The sequence below is a fragment of the Lissotriton helveticus genome, chromosome 2_2 (genome assembly GCF_964261635.1).
Source record: "Lissotriton helveticus chromosome 2_2, aLisHel1.1, whole genome shotgun sequence".
In the NCBI taxonomy this organism is placed as follows: Eukaryota; Metazoa; Chordata; class Amphibia; order Caudata; family Salamandridae; genus Lissotriton; species Lissotriton helveticus.
Window position 1 is genome coordinate 121,432,909 of NC_136060.1, and position 14,312 is coordinate 121,447,220.

The following is a 14,312-nucleotide window of genomic DNA, read 5'->3' on the forward strand; positions in this document are numbered from 1 at the left end:
AACAACATTAAGCACTACATTAGCATAGCAGTTGACACCAGAACTGTTTTCAAACTGAAATCCAACAACATCTTCAACAGAATCCTTTTTCTTTCTGCTTACAATTACAGTTTCATCTACTTTTTGTCTTTTTGCTACTACCTCACTGCAATTATTCTCATTTCTTCTTTTTCGGCCTACCACACGTTTTTCAAACAGAGGATATTGAGGCAAATGTGGAGCATACTCTCTTCTTAACCTATCGTATTCTTTAACACAATCTAGAGCAGAACAAATCTTTGTTTCATCACACTCAATCAAGTACAATCCTGATAAAGTTCTGACTCGTGATAATGCCACATATGCCATACCCTCTTTAAACACAGAACTTCCAATGTTCACCAAAGCACTATCTACACTTAAACCTTAAGATTTATGAATTGTCACCGCATATGCCAAACAAACAGGAAACTGTTTTCGGCGAACATATAAGTCTTTCACAAGCAAAAACCTAGCTGAACAACGACAAATTTGATCTATTTCGTCAATGCCATCAAATTTAATTTTTAAAATTTCAATTCCATCTCTATTTTTGTAATTCACAAAACCAACAACATGACCCATTGCTCCATTTACCCGACCTCTTTCAACATTTAAATTCCTTCTCAAAATAATACGACAATTTAAACACACATTCAGAGTCTTTTCAAAACCAGCAGTTTTAGATATAGTCTTCTCTAATGAATCCAATTTTTATTTCAAATTTTCAGACAAAATAATTGTTGCTCCCATATGCTCTATTTTATCTATAGCTTCCAGTTTCACTATCTCTTCATTTTCTGACTTTAACATTTTGTTGTTGAACATGGAACATTCTTTCAGAGTTGCCATCAAACATATGCCAGATTTCTTCTCGTTAATTTTCTTAAAAATATTCTCTGGAAGAATGTTTTCATTTGGGTACAAATTTGAAATTAATCGTCCATGTAAAGCTTCTTTCCCATACTGACTTACTTTTCCGATTCTTACATCTTGTAGAATATTTTTATAATCTTCATCCTTTGCCTGCCGCATATTTTGGAGTAGTTCTGCATATTTGAAATTTAACCATATATTAACGTTTCCAATGCTTCCTAGGCACTTCTTGGTATCTTCATGCGTGACCATTTTAAACACTGGTTGTTCTTTCACTGGAGTCAACTGCAGTAGATCTCCAAAAACAATGATGTGTTTCCCTCCAAATAACACATCATACTCTGTTCTAAGAATTTCTTGCATTCTCAAATGCACAAAAGCAAGCATTAGATTTGAGACCATGCTTACTTCATCAATGATAAGAAGTTTCATTTTCTTCAGGACTCTCCAAACTTCGGAACACGCATCTCCAGATAGCTTGTGGTATTGCAATTTGTTATCCTGCTCCACTGGCAGCATCAGTAAACGATGTAAAGTAATCCCTTTAATATTATGTGCTGCCAGCCCAGTTGGAGCGGTAACTACACAAGATAGCGGTGATTCAGTCCTTTTCTGCAGATAAGTTGCAATTGCTTTAATCAGAAAACTTTTTCCAGTTCCCGCTTCTCCACTCACGTACAATTGGACAGGCTTAAATGATGTACATGAGTACTCTTTTTTCTCATGAGTGAATCCATGTTCAATCTGTTCTGTGACTTCGTCATATATCTGCTTCTGCTCAAGGTTTAGTTGTTTCACCAAATCTTCTAAGTTAACTACATCATCTTGAGCTTGTTCCATAGCTCTTTCCACCTCTCCATGGCAGTGGCAGCTTCATTTTGGATAATTGGTCCTCCTAGTGGATCCTGACTTAATGAAGTAGAACTCTGACTGTCTTGAGAACTGTCTCTCGCAATCCCTGCAGCAATTGTTGCTTCTTGCTCTATTTCTTCGTTCAACATTTGCAGATAATTTGGAAAAACAAGACATTCTATGGTATCCTTGGTTGCATTAAAGGAATCTTCGTAACAGAGAAAATCTCCAAGTAGTTCCTCTTCTGTACGCCATGGTTTAAAGAGTTGCAAAAGAGCCAAATAGTAAAATTCCCTTTTGTCTGGATTTTCGCAACTCAATTTTCGATGATTAATCAAATGACCTTTTCTCTGTTTCACTAGACATCCTTCACATCCAATGACAGCATATATTCCATTATTGATATCTTCTCTGATGTTTCTCTTATAAATATAGCTTTGAATAACTTCATAGAGACAAGCGTTCTCAAGGTGAGGACTTCTATTTGGATAGTATGCATCCAACATGTTTGTCTTCAAAATATCTGTACTTTCTGGTTCTTTCTCCGCCAAATACTCTATTTCTTGTACAGATTTCAAAACTCGGTTTCGTGTTGCAGCAAGACCTAGACTTATTCAAATGATGGTTCTAGATTTGGCATAGAGACTTGCTGATGACAATCGATCAGAACATTCATATGCTCCAATTTCTCGATGCGACAACATCTTCAGACTGTAACTGTATAATTTCTTGCTTAGACTCTTTTCACGTGAAATGTCCTCCCACATCTCCTTCAGTTCTGTCTTTTCTTTTTTTGTGATGTAAGACGTCACATATCGAGCCACAGCAATAGGGTTGTCAGCAACGAATTGAATATCCATGTTAGCATTCCACATAGACAAAATCACTGGGTTGTAGTCGTTGATGTACTTGGATTCTTCGTTTCTTTTTAAATTGTATGTATTTTTGGGTGATTTCCTCGTCACAGTATGTCATAGAGAAGACATCAAATTATTAACTCTTCCTTTAGAAATCACTGGTCGTGGAAAGCCGAAACGGCATTTTGTGTAGAACTTCTCCTTGTTTCTGAATTTTCGACGACAATACTTCCCACAACGATGCGATTGAAAGCGTAAAACTTGTTGCCTTAAACTGTTTTCCTCTGTAGTTTTCGGAACAGCACATGTTGAATACTCTTCAATGAAACTCATCACTGTTTCATCCGAATCTGTTCCAAATTTGGGTGCATCTTTAATCCACAACAACATATGTATGTGAGGAGCACCTCTCGCTTGATACTCCTTTCTCCAAAAGAAATCCAAAACCTCTCCAAGGGGAGGATTTTTTTTGTTGGTAATAAAAGACATCATAGCTTCAAATCTATGATTAAAATATCTGCATACATTCACTGGATCCAAAGAACACAGTTCTCCAGGTGTTTTGAATTCTATATTTTGTATATTTGCATTTGCCTCTTGTAGAATTTGAAGTAAGTCGTCCCATGCATACACGGCACAGCTAAGAGTGAGGAACCATGTAGCAGTTCCTAAGTTTCTTAGCATACATTTCAATTCCCCATGACGACGGTACCAATACTCGTTTGTACCACGCTGACATGCCATGAGATTGATTAAATGAGATTCCAAAATATTATCTTGCAGATTCACTTTCTCCATAAAGTTCCTCGCCGAAACATTTTGCAGATGTGCTCCACTTTTCAGTATATGGTTTACTGCATAAGAAAGCCCAGACAAGTCACTTTCATACAGTAGATGAAACAAATAGGGAATGCATTGACGAAACCTTGGATCTTCAGCATATAATCTTACAGTTCGATATTCAGATGCAGGAATTTGAAGTGGTCGATCGTCATATCGTCCACCTCGACCTGTTGGAAATAAATGTGGAAAACAACGAGCTTTCAAACTTTCTTCCCATACACTAATGGGACTTCCTTTTGCTGCTTTCATTTGAAACAAGTCAATTGCATTCCCCATCACTTTCTTTGGAATGCAAAGGATGAACAGTATAATGTTCATATATTTCTTCCCTTCTAGACACATCAACTTTTTCAATTTGGCCAGCTGAACAATCACTGTCTTCATCTGCAGCTGTTTCCTCTGCTTCAACACATACATGTTTGTAGTACTCATTGTTTTTGACCAAATACAACGTTACCTTTTTTACTTTCCCAACATCCACAAAATCTTGCCAGATTTTCTTACTCTTTGTCGGAACCCCATTAACTAGAATACCCAGAGGTTCCTCTTCCACTTTCTCTACACCAATTGTATCCATATTTTTCTTGAAATCTAGAGGCAAATAAACAACTCTTCCCTTTAATCCTCTCTGTAAATCTGAAGGAGGCAATTTCCCTATCTTAGGCTCCATGCGAACAATAGCCTGAAAAGGATGGACACATTGAATCAAAATAGACTCATATGTATTTAAATCCATCAATTCAGGAGGAATGTCTACCAACTCCAGATTATTATGAACAGCTCTAGCAGGCATTCTGTTTTGATTTAATTTATCATAACAGTATTTACAAATACGCTGATCAGAACTCAAATCAAAACAATTCTCCACCCACAAATAAGTTGCAAAATCCTTTCACTCATAATTATTTATCTTTTCACTTTTTACGTATAAATCAATGAATCTAGTTTGATGCTTATAATGAGTTCGTCGACAACACACACAAGTAAAATTCGGCCTTTCACTTTATTTCACCTTAAACCTGGTAATGTCCTGGTCAAACTTTTCTGTACTTGAAATCTGTACATTTTCTTCCACATTACCTTGAAATTTCTGTGTTAATTTCTACACTGTCCTCTTTTTCACCAAAATAAGAAATCTCAATTTCTTCACAAATCTTCTTCACATCTAATTCAGTTCATGCAAATGAGCACTGTTTAATTGTTTAAGCTTAAGTGCTGGACTTTTTGCATAATACAACATTCTCACTAATTTCCTCATTTTGGTATGATGCACTGCTAACATCCTAAAATGATGAAAAACACTCTGACAGACTTTTCTAGAAAGACAAGCCAGTGAATGCCCTTGCAAACCTGTGTTTTCTCTCACTCTACAAGGATCTAAGTCTTGCAACAACTTCATTTTCTGTTTTAGACTTTTCTTAGTATATGTACGTAAGAAATTACAAAACAAATCAATTGATTCCTGTCGCACACTACAAATACGACTACACTTCCAAGTGTACACTGGACCCTTAGTACGTCTCCCTAAATCTTCATCAGTTAACACCTCTTCTGGTTCTCTAGGCACAAGTGTCTCTTTTTCAATCGGACAACCGTCTTTCACCTCATATGCTCGACCACTGGTGTCAACTGCATGCACTAAATCATTCTCCTGGAAGTAACTTTCCTCATTAAAAAATGGCTCACAACTTGAACTGTGCATCCATTCTCTTGAAAAAACTTTACAAAAATTTGTCCGATTAACTACTCTTTTCCATCTACTGTTTGATTTGAAAACATCAATTGTCTTGTTAAGTGTCCTAATTCTATTGATTATGAAAATAAAGAATTTCTTCTTAACTTCAAAAGCCTGATCAACAATCTTCTCTACACTTTTCTTTTTCTTACAAAAAGCAGCTCTCTGTTTACCTTTCCTAATGTTTTTAAACAAATTTAAAACCACCCTATTGCGAAACATTAGTTTACGAATGTCTCTAAACTGATTCTGCCTTCTATTCCTATACATAGCACATTATAGACCACTATTACCAAACAACAAAGCAATGACAAAAAGCAAACTGTCTATTCAGGGTTACAGATCAAGTGAGGATTCTCCAGGGGTGCAGAAGAGGTGAGACCTGTATTGAAGAGTGTAGTGGAAGAGAGGTCTGTCCACAGGTACAAAGAAAGTGAGACCTGTGTCTAAGAGTGCAGTAGGAGATAGGCTTCATGAAGTCTAGTCCACTGCACTCTTACACACAGGCTTCACTACCTATGCTTCCCAGGAAAGGCCTCTCTCCCACTACAGTCTTGAACATAGGCCTCATCTCCTCTGTACCTCTTGACATGCCTCACCTCATCTGCACAATCTACTTCCTAATCTGACATAACACAGGTGACATCATTGTTAAAAGTTGAAATATATTTATTTAATCATGCAGACACTATTTATTCCTTCTCAAAAATCTAAAAGTCATTGATTTGCCCCAAAATCGTTTTTTGAATAACATTTTAGACACACAGTGCAGGTCCTATGTACAAGCATTCAGTGTCCATGACTACAGTGGAGAGGACTGACCTCCTCTCACCCTTGGACAAGCCTTACCTCATCTCTGTCCTCTGGACAGGCCTCAATGTATTGAGTATAATTGATGGTAACTGGGTGCAGATGAGGTGACGCATGTCCAAGGGTGTAAATAAGCTGAGGCCTGTCTAAGGATGCAGATTAGTTGAAGTCTATTCAGGGTTGCAGATGAGGTGAGGATTGTCCAGGGGTGCAGAGGAGGTGAGGCCTGTATTGAAGAGTGTAGTGGAAGAGAGGTCTGTCCAGGGGTACAAAGAAAGTGAGGCCTGTGTCTAAGACTGCAGTGGGGGATAGACTTCATGAAGCCTAGTCCACTGCACTCTTAGACACAGGCCTCACCACCTATGCTCCCCAAGAAAGGCCTCTCTCCCACTACAGTCTTGAACACAGACCTCACCTCCTCTGTCTCTCTGGACATGCCTCACCTCAACTGCACAATCTACTTCCTAATCTGAGGTAACACAGGTGACATTATTGTAAAAGGTTGAAATATATTTATTTAAGCATGCAGACACTATTTATTCCTTCTCAAAAATCTAAAAGTCATTGATTTTCACCCACATCGTTTTTTAAATAACATTTTAAACACACAGTGCAGGTCCTATGTACAAGCATTCAGTGTCCATGAGTACAGTGAAGAGGACTTACCTCCTCTGACCCTTGGACAAGCCTTACCTCATCTGTGTCCTCTGGACAGGCGTCAATGTATTATGTATAATTGATAGTAACTGGGTGTAGATGAGGTGACGTATGTCCAAGGGTGTACATAAGCTGAGGCCTGTCTAAGCATGCAGATTAGTTGAAGTCTATTCAGGGTTGCAGATGAGGTGAGGATTGTCTAGGGGTGCAGAAGAGGTATGGCCTGTATTGAAGAGTGTAGTGGAAGAGAGGTCTGTCCACGGGTGCAAAGAAGATGAGACCTGTGTCTAAGAGTGCAGTGGGGGATTGGCTTCATGAAGCCTAGTCCACTGCACTCTTAGACACAGGCCTCACCACCTACGCTCTCCAGGAAAGGCCTCTCTCCCACTACAGTCTTGAACACAGGCCTCACCTCCTCTGTCCCTCTGGACATGCCTCACCTCATCTGCACAATCTACTTCCTAATCTGAGGTACCACAGGTGACATTATTGTGAAAGGATGAAATATATGTATTTAATCATGCAGACTCTATTTATTCCTTCTCAAAAATCTAAAAGTCATTGATTTTCACCAAAATCGTTTTTTAAATAACATTTTAAACACACAGTGCAGGTCCTATGTACAAGCATTCAGTGTCCATGAGTACAGTGGAGAGGACTGACCTCCTCTCACCCTTGGACAAGCCTTACCTCATCTGTGTCCTCTGGACAGGCCTCAATGTAATGAGTATAATTGATGGTAACTGGGTGCAGATGAGGTGACGCATGTCCAAGGGTGTAAATAAGCTGAGGCCTGTCTAAGGATGCAGATTAGTTGAAGTCTATTCAGGGTTGCAGATGAGGTGAGGATTGTCTAGGGGTGCAGAAGAGGGATGGCCTGTATTGAAGAGTGTAGTGGAAGAGGGGTCTGTCCACGGGTGCAAAGAAGATGAGACCTGTGTCTAAGAGTGCAGTGGGGGATAGGCTTCATGAAGCCTAGTCCACTGCACTCTTAGACACAGGCCTCACCACCTACGCTCCCCAGGAAAGGCCTCTCTCCCACTACAGTTTTGAACACAGGCCTCACCTCCTCTGTCACTCTGGACATGCCTCACCTCAACTGCACAATCTACTTCCTAATCTAAGGTAACACAGGTGACATTATTGTGAAAGGTTGAAATATATTTCTTTAATCATGCAGACACTATTTATTCCTTCTCAAAAATGTAAAAGCCATTCATTTTCCCCAAAATCGTTTTTCACATCACATTTAAGAAATACAGCACAGGTCCTATGTACAAGCATTCAATTTCACTACTGAAATTCAACCATTCTCAAAAAACATGACACAACCCAACAGCAAAGAAACTCAATGTGCTTCCTACTCTTTGTTAACACAAGTAACATCATTGTGAAAGGGTCAAATTTATTTCTTTAAGCATGCAGACACTATTTATTCCTTCTCAAAAATGTAAAACCCATTCATTTTCCCCAAAATCGTTTTTGACATCACATTTAAGAAACACAGCACAGGTCCTATGTACAAGCATTCCATGTCAGTACTAAAACTTCACAATTTTACAAAATACAATTCCTCTATGCAAAGAAACTCAATGTGCTTCCTACACTGAGTTAACACAGGTAACATCATTGTGAAAAGGTCAAATGTATTTCGTTCAGCATGCAGACACTATTTATTCCTTCTCAAAAATGTAAAAGCCATTTATTTTCCCCAAAATCGTTTTTGACCTCACATTTAAGAAACACAGCACAGGTCCTATGTACAAGCATTCCATGTCACTACTGAAACTTCACAATTTTACAAAATACAATTCCTCTATGCAAAGAAACTCAATGTGCTTCCTACACTGAGTTAACACAGGTAACATCATTGTGAAAGGGTCACATTTATTTCTTTAACCATGCACACATTATTTATTCCTTCTCAAAAATGTAAAACCCATTCATTTTCCCCAAAATCGTTTTTGACATCACATTTAAGAAACACAGCACAGGTCCTATGTACAAGCATTCCATGTCAGTACTAAAACTTCACAATTTTACAAAATACAACTCCTCTATGCAAAGAAACTCAATGTGCTTCCTACACTGAGTTAACACAGGTAACATCATTGTGAAAATGTCAAATTTATTTCTTTCAGCATGCAGACACTATTTATTCCTTCTCAAAAATGTAAAAGCCATTCATTTTCCCCAAAATCGTTTTTGACCTCACATTTAAGAAACACAGCACAGGTCCTATGTACAAGCATTCCATGTCACTACTAAACTTCACAATTTTACAAAATACAATTCCTCTATGCAAAGATACTCAATGTGCTTCCTACACTGAGTTAACACAGGTAACATCATTGTGAAAGGGTCACATGTATTTCTTTAAGCATGCACACATTATTTATTCCTTTTAAAAAATGTAAAAGCCATTCATTTTCCCCAAAATAGTTTTTGACATCACATTTAAGAAACACAGCACAGGTCCTATGTACAAGCATTCCATGTCACTACTGAAACTTCACAATTTTACAAAATACAATTCCTCTATGCAGTACAAACTTTTTACCAAGCATTATGAAAAAGCATGACACAAACAACATTTAAAAAACACAATATGCTTCCAAATATTCTCCATACAGTATACAACTCTCTATCTATATTAAATAAATCATTACTTACCTTTACAAATGCTTTAGGAGATTGAAAACAGTGTCAGACACACACACCAATATTTCTTTAACAGAGCAAAAGGTATGTACTCCAGGCACTGCAACCATGAATGGCACAGAGAACCTCTAATTCTACACACATATTCCTCATGGTAACCAATCAAAACTCTTCCCTCTCTATTTTCAAACAAACACCCTTCCCCCCTCAGCCCTTTCTACCTGTTACCATAGCAACTCCCTCCTCACTGAGCTCTCAGGGTTAAAAGTTTATTCTACAATGTTGCAAATGAACTCAGCAAGGATGTTTGACCTCTCATACACCAGCTTATCAGGTGCAATCTTTCTTTAAATGACTTTTTCTTAACCATTCAAATGACTTCTTTCACAGAACAGAACCATGCACCCTAACTTTCAGTTTTCAACTATCTGAATCCACCAATCATTGCTTGTAATTCAACAGCACTGAAACTCCACAGTTTTTTTTTTACAAACTCCTACTGTTCCAACTGCCATTTCATTCCCACACTTCATCTGACTGCACCAGAACCTCCTCTTACCATGTATTCTGTCTGGATTATTGGACATAGCTATATCCACTGGGCTCAAAGGTATGCAGCTAGCAGAAATTTTCACAACCTTGATTTACCAAATGTGAACATTAAATGGATTGGCCAGAGAGGATTGAGATGTCATCAATTGATACCATTGGTGAAAACCTTTTTGCATCTGCCACACCCTCACCTCATAATTCTCCACTGTGGTGGAAATGACTTAGGCACTTTGACTGGGGTAGGTCTGGAAATGCTTTTAAAGGACACCTTTGGGCAATTGATGACACTTTTTCCACAAACTGCCTTGGTATATTCCAATATTTGCCAAAGACAGAAATGGAAGTGGTCCAACCAATTTTGTCCACAATTTGAGAAAGCACGGAAACATGTGAATAAATCTGTTTCTGCTTACATGAGAGACTATGGAATGGGTTCAATATACAACCACAACTTGCGTTACAACATGCAAGATATCTACAGAGGAGATGGTGTGCACTTTTCAGATGAGGGAATAGAATATTCCTCCTGAATTTAAGACTGTGCATTGGTACCTACTTGTAGGTACCTAAATTAGCCACACAACCCAAAAGCTCTTTTCAGGGCTACCCTACCTCTGATCACTCCAAATGATTATCTTTTTCTAACTTTTTTCACTATTTTTCACCAAAGTACGCTCCCCGGTACGCTTCCCGGTGCGCGTACCGGGCGCTCAGCCCGCGAAAATTATTATTATTTTTTTTTTTTTGGCCTATATGGGCCTCCTAAGACCCCCTCAGAAAACCTAGTGGGTCAGGGGGTGCCTACCGTGCCCCCTTATACCCATTCCCAATGTTGTTTGTCCTCCATTTTCTGTCTCAAATCTACCAAAACACAAAATGGAGGACTCCCGTTGCGCTGCCGGTACGCGTACCGGGGCGCACACCGGTAAGCGCTCCCAAATTTTTTTAAAAGTTAATTTACATAAAAACCTCTGTAGAGAAGTTCACCAAAAATAGAATAGGCAATACTACATACCAGTCCCTACCATTTTCCCAAATTTGGTAGAATTCCATTGAGCCATTTGGCCTGTAGCCCTGTCTAAATATCCTGAGGTAAATTACATGACAAAAACACATCTGAAGTGTTAGAATTTACAACCAATTAAAATGTTACTTTCATTTTCTACTATTATTTCCTAACATTTGATTGGTTATGTACATGAATATATTTAAAAAAGAGAGGGAAACACAGCCATTTTGACTACTACTTCCTGAAGTACATTTGAAAAGGATTTTCACTGAGAACTTCAACTGCTTTCTCAAAGGTAAGTTGTTATTTTGGAAAGTGAAGTATGTTGTGCACTTTAAGTTAATTTATAAAACATTTTCTGATAGTTATATACTATCCCTCTGTAATATTTATAGATTGAGATAGGCTTCTCTGTTATAGTTATGGATGGAGTTAGGCTTGTCTTGTATAATTATGAATTTACTTAGGCTTTATCACATACACTTTTTTATATTTCTACTTCCAGCCTGATACCATACACTGCCCAAAGTTAACTTCACTGTTAAAAAATCAGAACTACCTGTCTGAACTTAAACCTAACAGTGCCCTAACTCTACTGATATAGTTATTTTTTATGCAATTTACAGCAAGAAAATGGAAGGGGAGCAAGAAAACATCAATGTTTCTTTCGAGATTACATATGGGGAGATTCTTAATGAAGGTTTTGTTGAAGAGGATTTTATGGATCAGTCTTTGGATCAACAATTTATTGAATGTTTACAAGATATTGAAACATGCATTTTTGAGGAGATTCCAGATGATCTAATGCTGGAAGTTTTAGTAAACTATGAAAATTCTAACCAATAAATTTTTATTTAATAATTAAAAATTGTTTGAGACATTATTCATTTTTATATCTAATTCATGAAGTACTACCAAAATGATTATGTTTATATTATAGTATAAAGTGAAACTTACAGTATACTGTGCAATTTTAAAACATCATAAGGGAGCAGGGTAGACTACCCATGATCCCCTAGGTCTTCTCAGGGAGTGCTTAAGGATCTGTTTCTGCTTTCCTGACAGACTATGGTATAGATTCCATATACCACAATAACTTCTGTAACAACATGCAAAATATCTTCAGAGGAGACGGTGTACATTGAATTTAAGACTCTGTATTGGTACCTACATGCTGGTACTTAAATCACCCACACAGCACAACAACTCTATTCAGAGCTACCCTACCTCTAAGCACTTTAAATTATTATTTTACTGTTTCACTGGGTTTTCCCCATGTGTGAGGGGGGAGGTGTGTGTGGGGGATGTGTGGGGTGTGTCTGTGAGGTGTTTGTGTGTGTGTGTGTGTGTGTGGAGGGGGGTGAGGTGTGTGTGTGGGTGTAGGTGTGTGTGTGTGTGGGTGGGGGTGTGGGTGTGTAAGGTGTGTGTGTGGGTGTGGGTGTGTGGGGTGTTTGGGTATAGGTGGAGGTGTGGGTGTGTGAGGTGTGTGTGGGGGGTGTGTGGGTGTGGGGGGTATGTGTGTGGAATGTGTGTGTGTGTGTGATGTGTGGGTGTGTCTGTGAGGTGTTTGTGTGTGGGGGGAGGTGTGTGTGTGGGATGTGTAGGATGTGTCTGTGAGGTGTGTGTGTGTGTGGGGGGGGTGACATGTGTGTGTGAGTGTGGGTGTGTGGGGTGTGTGGGTGTGGGTGTGTGTGTGGATGTGTAAGGTGTTGGTGTGGGTGTGTGGGGTGTTTGGGTGTGGGTGGAGGTGTGGGTGTGTGAGGTGTGTGTGGGGAGTGTGTGGGTGTGGGGGTGTAGCGTTATGTGTGTGGGGTGTGTGTGTGTGTGATGTGTGGGCGTGTGTGTGTGAGGAGTGTGTGTGTGGGTGTGTGTGGGTGTGTGTGTGGGGTGTGTGCGTGTGGGTGTGTGTGGGATGTACTTGTAGGTACCTAAATCAGCCACCGAACCCAAAAGCTCTTTTCAGAGCTACCCTACCTCTGATCACTCAAAATGATTATTGTACACTCATTTTTTTCACAATTTTTTTCCCATGGTACGCTCCCCGGTACGCTCCCCGGTACGCTCCCCGGTGTGCGTACTTGGCCCTCCCCCCGCGAAAATCGAAAATTTGTTTACTTTTTTTTGTCCCGCGGGACCCTTTTATGGCCCCCACATCACACCTAGGGGGTCAGGGGGGGGTCTACCCTGCTCCCTTTTGGTTATTTCCCCCTTTGTTTTTGCCACCTCTTGTGTCTCGATCCTACCGAGACACAAGATGGCGGCCGCTCCGGACTGTTTGGAATGTTGACAGACACCCGAGAGCCAATCAGCTTTCCGCGCGCGAACTCGCGGTGCGTGCCGGGAGCGCTCCCCGGTGCGCGTACCGGGGCGGGGCTATAGATATATATATTTTTTTAAACCCAAATTACTCAAAATCCTCTGGAGCACATATCTTGAGACATAGCAAAGGCACATCGGGCTACCAGTCCCTACAATTTTGCCAAGTTTGGTGAAAATCCATTCAGCCGTTCGAGCTAAAAGTGAGTCCAACCGCCCTATGGAAATTAACATGGGGAAAACACGTTTTGGGACCCCCCTTTTATCTCGGCCCCCGATTGACGAATCCCCCCAAACTTTCAGGGGAGGAGCGGAGAGCCGCGAGGCAAATTTGAGGATAATTTCAGGCAGATCCCTCAACCAGCGCCAAAGTTATTCCCAATAGAATGTTGCGATTTCCCTATGGAAAACAATCCTAACTATAACTACCTACTGGCGACCGCCAGTAGGTAATATATATATATATATATATATATATATATATATATATATATATATATTACGCTCCATGGGGTTGTCCAAGTAGCGGGTAGCACCCGAGCCTGCGTGCGCCTTCCCCAAAGCGTTAGTTGGTATGGGCAGTTGCGTGTTTGAAATAGGCCCGACGCGTTTCGGAAATTTATTTTCCTCATCAGGGGCCAGCAGTAAAGCACCACCCCGGTACCCTGGGGGTCACTTAAGTGAAGCAGCAGTCGTACTTGGAATCGAGGACGGGCCCACTTGTGGAGTCCATACAGGACTTGATTGTGTGCTTCCCGGACCACACTTCCCAGAATGCACAGTCTCATTTGAGCCTCCCATCGGTGGGTGTGTTATATATAAAATGGGGAAGTGGGTCGGCGGTTGCGCACACCGCTTCCGTTAAAGCCCCTGAAGAGAAGCATATGGAGCTTCGAAACGTGTCGGGCAGATCCCGTACAGAGCGGCGTCTACGAGTGGATCCCCGTCCTCACCTATACATAAACCAAGCTGCTGTTCGCGTGCTACTCAAAGGTGGACACCTTCGAGCATTGATATATATATATATATATATACCAGCTGAATTAAATGCTTTTAAAATATACTCTTGGAGTGCAGGCATTCTTTGTTGGCGCTGCTGCGTCAGCATTCTTTGTATATATATATA